Source organism: Parasteatoda tepidariorum, chromosome 1 (assembly GCF_043381705.1).
Source record: "Parasteatoda tepidariorum isolate YZ-2023 chromosome 1, CAS_Ptep_4.0, whole genome shotgun sequence".
Classification (NCBI taxonomy): Eukaryota; Metazoa; Arthropoda; class Arachnida; order Araneae; family Theridiidae; genus Parasteatoda; species Parasteatoda tepidariorum.
The window spans coordinates 58592016-58600246 of record NC_092204.1 but is presented as its reverse complement, the minus strand read 5'-3'; positions in this window follow the sequence as shown (position 1 = coordinate 58600246).

Here is an 8231-nt window from a genome sequence, read left to right as displayed (position 1 = left end):
TGAAAATTTATTAAATGATGTATTTATAAAATAATTAGATAATAGATTTGTCGTTTTTCATTTGATCTTTTTCTTGCCTACCGAACTAATTTATGATCAAAGGGGGGAAGAGGAAGAAGGGAAATTTTAAGTTCTATTTTTAACTTTGAGGAATTTAAATCGATGATGATTCATCAGTGTTTTCTGTATTTGTCTTAATTGTTGAGGGGGACATATACCCCCCCCCCCATCTATTACGCCCGTGCTATTAAGCAACTTTATTTCATTTTCAAACATAAATTGATGATGAATACTAACTCCATTTATGAGTATCTTTCGGAAAACGTAAAATAGAAAGTCAATAAAAATTGAAATAGTACTGATGTTTTCCCAGTATTTTAACTGGGTTTTTTTTTCTGACAAATTATGCCAATACAATCCACCAATCAACTGGTTTCTGAAGGTAGTAAGTATTAAACATTAACTTATTTCTGGTTTTATGAAAAACCTTTCTGTTTTTGAGTCATTTATGTTACGTGGATTTTTCAATAGAATCCAAATCAGCTTTCATCAGTTTATGCAATAATGCGAGTGAATTAAAAGAAAATTAAAAACAGAAATGTGTTGTTAAGTATTATTTCTTCGAATCTAACAAAGTGACGCATTTTCTACCTTTATTTGAATGTATAGCTCTATTAGATGGTACTATCAGTGTTTCTCAACGGGGGCGTTGGGAGTATGCTGAGGGGCGGTGGACTTGTCTTGGGCGGCAGTGGGGCGTTAGGTATGTTTTGGGCGGTAGGGGGCGATGAGCATGTTATGTTATTCAAATTTAATTTTAATTCTCCCAAATAAAATTATTAAATTAAGAATCATTTAGTAAATAAAATTAATCTGAAATTAATAATAAAGAAAACAAATATTAAATTAATATAATAAATTTAGATTATCTGATACAACATTAGTACCAGCAGTAAAACGAACTTATGCAATACATATTCTCCGATCCGAACCGGCACAGCGCATAGGCAATTACTGTAAATATCTCTGTTCAAGTTTGGATTTTCTCTAATCATGGTAATATTATTGTAAAGCTTCCACAACGACTGCTTATATTCAAAATGTTTTTAACTCATTGTTGTAATTTCATGATGAATGGGATAGGTGCCGCTGCGCGGTCCAGGTGCCCAGTTGTTTTTAAATAAAGTAAGTAAGTAAGCACAGCGCAGCGCATGAGTCAGTAGTTTTTGCCTCTGACTCATTTCAGCCATTTGGTGAGAATTAAAGTGCATGCGCTTTTTGTAAAAATGTTCTATTTGACCCGTGTTTCTTATGATGGTTTAGTTTACTTCCTAGCAGTTTTTTACCCAGTTTCGATTCGATTTCATTGTTTATTTGGTCAGGTACGTTTGTGAATTAGTTCTTAATCGTAAATTATTTATTAATTTGAAAAAACAGTTGATTTTCTTTCATTCGTATTTTGCTGCCACCAACAATGTCGGTTAACATAAAGAAGTGCATTCAATACAGTGTCACGTACTTGAAGTTTAGATTTGTTCAATCGCCCTCGAACACTCAAGTACCCATGAATTTATTTTATAACAAAGTTTAATATAATGACACAATGGAGCCTTCTTGTTAGCAGAAGCATTTGCAAAATATTCATCCTCACAAACAAAAGAAAGATTTGTCATTTTTCTTGAATATCAAAGACAAGTTTCTGAAGGCACCTTTGGCCTCAGGCTTACTGATAACCTAATCACAAAAATGCAATGATGGTTTGATAAGTTCTTATAATATATCAAAATTAATTGCTAAATCTGGGAAATGTCATGCCATCGGCAAAGAATTGATACTGCCGGCTGTTAAGGAAGTTTTAGGAACAGTTTTACACTATCCAGCCTCATCCGATTTAATCAAAAATATCCCTTGCAATAGTGGGTCGACATGGTGGGTTTTTCGCCGTTCAGTTCACTGTGTGATTCACAGACAGTATTTAATAAGAAAAAACCTCAACTACCGTTTGCATCAGTCATTGCAATATGTTATATCTGCTGCAAACAAAATTCGCAGTAATGTTCTCAATGATTGATTACTCAGACAGCTGTTTACGAAAAACTATGAAGAATATCGCTTGCTACTACACCGTGATTCGCTGGCTTTTCAAAGGAGCCTTGTCTCAATAGGTTCTTGAATATTTTCGACTCTGTGCTTGAATTCCTCGAAGACAGAATGCAGCTCTGAGAGACAGATTGCTAGAATTTAAGATAGACGTTGGTGGATTTACTTGCAAAACTAAATGGTGTTAATTTACAACTTCAAGGTGACAAACTCAATTTGATCCCTACGAAATCAGTTATTTCTACATTTCTAAAAAAACTTATTTTTTGGTAGCAGAAATTTGGTTGGAATGAGTTCAACCAATTTCAAATCTTATCGTATCTTGAAAAGAATGGCGAAATTTCCTCTGATGATACACAAGAATATAGTTAACATCTTGACTCTTTGCACATGGACTTTTCTGACCGTTATAAATATGTTTTGTTCTGTTTCCTTCAATGGGTTATTAACCCTTGTTTGAATATTGAAACAGAAGAGGTTCAGATTCAGGAGGAATCGGTCAAACTTTCAACTAAAGAAGCTTTGAAATGGTAATAACTCACAGAATTTTGGCTTCAAGGTAACATCAGTTGCCTCTACTCTGGACTGTCAAAATTCATTCTTATTTTCAATTTCCTTCCCTTTCTCCTACTTCGTCGAACGTGGATTCAGTGTTGTTATGGATCAAGTCACAAAAAAGAGAAATAGACATGAAATCATGCAACGAGGGGACTTGCGTCTTCACCTCAGCAAAAATATTGAGCCAAACGTTAAGAAATTGGCTATGAACCATCAAGTACAATCATTCCACTGACATAGTAACTTGATTGTTTCGTTGATACTACTTTTATTTTTGGGTGTTTTTTTTAATTATCTAATTAAGAACAGGTGACTCTTTTTAAGTATAGTTTTCTTTGTTGTACTATTTTTTTTCATTACCGTATTTATTTTTATTATGACAAATAGACTGTGATTACCTGCCAAGAGAAAATTATTGAGTTAACGTACACATTAAATTTTTTAAAAAAAAACAAGCAAATTTAACGTTTAAAAAATTGCCTATAAATGCATCTTATAATTCAGCACACCCCCTCCGTCCTCATGCTCTAAATAACTGGATTATCACAAAGGGGGGCGTTGATATGTTTTTTTGCTTATTAAGGGGGCGGCAACGTTAAAAAGGGGCGGCAACGTTAAGGGGGCGGCAACGTTAAGGGGGCGGCAACGTTATCTATGTACTATATCAGGGGTCCCCAACCTTTTTGTACCTAAGAGCAAATACCAGAATATCGGTCAAATGGCGGGCACCATTTACTTTTTCAAGGTAAATTTTTAATTGCTAGACATAGGTAAAAATACACACTTATAGTGCACAAATAATTTAATTTTAAAAATTAATTTATGAAATTAATATAATTAGTATTAATATTCTTGTGTAAAATAAATGATTACTAAATTGCTTGCAAAGCATACGAAGTATAAAAATTATTTATAAAATATGTAAAATACAGTCAATGTGATCTTTGGCATTGCATTTCACTGGCCAGCGCTTCCTAATTGGGAGAATATGATGAAATTCCTACTTGCAAGCAATCGTCAAGGTGTTCATCTGTAAATCGGGATCTATATTTTGAATTCATTGTCGAAAACAATGATTCACACAAGTATGTGGAACCACGGAACTACTTTATTTTATATGCTGCTCTTTTTAAGAATGGAAAGTTATTTCTGTCAACTATATTCCAGAATTTTTCATCTGATATAATAGTTTTGAGGATAATATCATTCTGAAGATGCAAAATTTCTATCTCCACTTCCTCTCGCCTAACTTGAAGACATTCTAAAATGTATGTTGCTATTTCGGTTACGTTTATTTGATGGTAAAAGGATTTACAAAAAAGGCTCGATGATAATAAATTGTTGAAAGCGCTTTTCAAATTGATCTTGAAGCAATTGGAGGTTGATGACAAATGTTAATAAGACTATTTCACTGTCACCTATCACTTTTTTAATGTTTGGAAATTGCACAAGAGATTTCATTTTCAAATATGAAATCCAGAAAACTAACTTAATAGCCCTTATCATTCTTGCTATAAGTTTGTCTTTTCCCTGCAACTCCAAGTTTAAATTATTTAGTTTTTCAATTATGTTTGTTATGAAAGACAAATCTCCTAGCCTAAGAGGATTTCTCAGTTCTAAAAATATTTGATTTTTGGCTGCAAGATAATTTTTTATTTCTTCGATTAAATGTATAAATCTATCAAGTACTTTGCCTTTACTGAGCCAACGTATTTCAGCATGTAAAATGAAGTCAGCAACATCATGATTTTGTAACAGGGCCTTGAAAAGTCAAAGTCGCAAAAGAGCTGCTAGAATTAAGTTAACTATTTAGGTAATAATTTTCATTACGTGTAACAATTTTAGTAATTTATCAAATTAATTTTTGCATATCATTTATGGGAAATTGGAAAACTAAAATATTTTATCGTTGGGCACAAGCAGCGGGCACACCAAGACCGATTGACGGGCGCCATGGTGCCCGCGGGCACAGGGTTGGGGATCCCTGTATCATCAAAAGTTCGTTTAGAATAAAATGTTTGGAAAATACACTACTAAAACTTTTACCTAAAATCCAACATTGTAAGAGAAAAAGCCGCTTAATATTTAGAAGAGTTGTTGAGACTCGAAAACAAGCTTTTTATAATTGGCGATTGTTATTAATTAATAATGAAATTCATGGCTAAAAAGCGTCACGCTCCTTTCTCTGAATTTACAATGCATCCACCATTTTTGGATGGGGCCGTCTAATGCTACTCGATCGTCAAAAGTTTGTAAAAAGCAACAAAAAAAAGTAATAATAATAATAAATAAATAAATAAATAAAAATAAGAAGAATAAGAATTATAATAATATATAGAAATAAAAATAAAATAAAATAAGAAAATAAACGAAATTTATAAGTTAATCTTTAATGCCTGTTGAAGAGGCTGCTTTATACAAGCTGTTATCAATAAGTATTCAAGCATAGAAAAAAATCTAAATTCCTGTTAGTTTCTGTACTAAATTTTTCAAATTAACTTGTGTGACTGTCACTTTATATGACTACTGAGTAGTCAGAATTAATAAGAGTAATTTTTAAAAATTATAAAAAAATTTTAAAAAATTTATGAGATACTTATTTCATATCAAATTATCTATTAGTTTCTATTCCAAAGAAATTTTAATATCTAATTAAAATTTAAAATGCATATTTTAAATTCAAGCGTTTTATTATTATAGGAATATCTATTAAATTAATTGAGGGATATTATTAGCATTATTAGTGTTCGAAAATCCTTAAATTTTTCGCAGGCATAGAATTTGGATGAAATTAGATATAAGAAAAATTAATCAAGTTAATTTAATAAACGCCTGGAAAAATTATAAATGTTTTTTTATATTGTTATTTTAACTTACTTTACTTATATTGTTATTTTAATTTTGTTTAACTTTTTTATATAATATATTTTATATAATTTTTTATATAATAACTAGTTTTTTTGCATTAAAAGTATTGCATAGCCTTTTTAAATGCATAAAATTACCCTTTCCTCAATTTTTTAACTGCCAAGTGTTACTACATTTTTTTATAAGTTTAATTTTTAGGATTTTGTATCAGTGTAAAAAAAAATTACAACTCATTTAAGGTAAAGCTTTAAGATTAAATATGTTGCAACTTAATTTTCTTTTTCTTTTATTCAGCCAGAAGTGTAACTAACAGTACTTTTTTGGTACTCGTAAGTAAATGGATAATTCAATTTAATATGTATTCTGTAGAATAATGAGCAGTGAATAAAAAGTACTTTTATTCACTAAATTTACTAACAGTACTTTTTTGGTTTTCATAAGTAAATAGATCATTAAATTTAATATTTATTCTGTAGAATCATGAGCAGTGAACAAAAAAGTATCTTGATTTTTCTGTGATATTAAAAAGGAAAGATTTAAAATATAAAAACGAAAATGATTCTAAAGCTTCATTTTTTATAAAATCGTTTACTCGAAATAGGGTGTTTTTTTGTTTGCTAATAACATTCCGTTAAGCTTACAATTCTTTTTTTTTATTTCATTTTTATTTTAAAAGATTTAAAGCATTGAATCTTCCAACGACTAAAACACATACCTTTCGTGCATTTTATAGCAATTTTTTTTAGATACCATAATCTTATTTTTTTATTAATATTTTTGAGTAATTTACGATGTTGTACTTAATACTCCGTCATTTTTATTGCAAAATCTCACTAAACTCAACATAATATATTTAAAACCATTTTTAATGCTTTTTTAAGATTAAATAATTTTTTCAAAAAGTCAGCTCTTTAGAAAAAGTATTCAAGTTATTTATCAAACAACTTGGGCTTCTGAATACTTTTACCTATAAACATCAATTTATATACCGGTTTTCAAATCATTATATAAGCATTTCAAAATACCAATGATAATAACTTATATTTAGTCTATGATTTGATTGCTGACTATTCCATTTTTTTTCAAAAATAAAATGAAATAACCTTGAATAAGGTTTTAAAAAATAAAAAACGATGTGACCTTTTCATTTCCATGCTCAAGATGGTTTTAACCCTATCATTCCAGAATAGTATTTTTTTTTCTTCTTCAAATGTCATATAGAATCATGCAGTTTTTTTCCCCCTTGCAGCAGGGTAGGGTTGTTTTTTTCCCAAAACATCTGGGCAGGGAAGTTCGCCCCTTAGTACATTCTGAAATAGACTAAAGGTCGTATAGAGGGCAAAAAGATGTTTTCACTTTTTCTTGTCTCAAAGAAAAAGCAGGATGCGGGTTTGCAGACAAAACCTTCATCTGATTTTAGGCTTATTTTAAATTATTTTTAAAGAGCTTTAACATAAAATAAAGAACATAAAACAAACTTTAGTTCAGGTTTTGTCGCTATCTTCTGAATTGTTTTAGCGATTTTAAAGTTTTATATTTATATATCAGAAGTTTATCAAAACTATTTGCAAAGAATTTGAATTAAGTTAACTACACTGTAAGAAATTTCGGATCAAATTACGGTACAAAGTACGGACACTTCATCCGTGAAATCCATTTTTACCATAAAATATTACACCGCAGTTCTTATAGAGATATTTACTTTAGTAGAGTGATTCGATTATTTTTTCTGTAATTATGACTGTCAAAGTTACGATGTATCTAATCTTTTGTTCCGTAGTACAGCCATTGATGGGATTCGAACCTGGGTCACCTCAATGGAAGGCGGACGCTCTATCCCCTGAGCCATCACGGTTCCAATCAACTATGTATAAAATTTCAGTAAATCTTCAATTTAATTGTAAGAGCAGAACGATGTGGAACAACATCCTTTAACAAGCCAAGTTTCACTATGGGCTGTAGCGCTATATAAGAATGAAGCAAAATAAATGTTTTAAAACTAAAGACAAGCGGGGTCGTAAACGTGGCTCAATATATTGAATATATAAAGAATTAGAAATACAACATTCCTGTTTAACTAAAAATTTCAACAACAAAAAAATATTAATGAAAATATAACAACTTTTGAACAGCATGCAAATTATATTCGTTTTTAAAGACGCAACCCTTTTACTCCAACTAAGCCTTGTATATGTTATCTTCAGTAGACTATCTTTATTATAGTTGACCCGAAAAGCAGGTGCTTATTTTATTGGAGATTAATCCAGTATGCGTGTAATATACATGTACTCCATTTTGTAATTATTTGAATATGGGATATACAACTACAGCTAGCAATGGTAATATAAATGTTTTTCGATTACTTTAATCTTTTTCTGGTGTTTAATTTTGAAGTCTAATAGTCAGATAGTTTCTTACTTAATTAGTTATTTAGTTAATTTGAAATCTGGATGGGCAAATTTAAAGAGATAATATATTTAATTCACAGTTTGAATTTACTATCATACTATTAATTATTCGAGGTTTTATCATGTTAACGATTATAAATTTTTTTGTCACAAGACTAATGTTGTATAACGTTGTTTTAATAAAAAAAAACTCCAACTCATATATTAAAATATAAAAAAATTAGTTTTATTCATTTATTTTTTCAAGTAAGAGATTTGAAAAAAGAAAACTAAGTGCAGTACAATATAGGATTAATA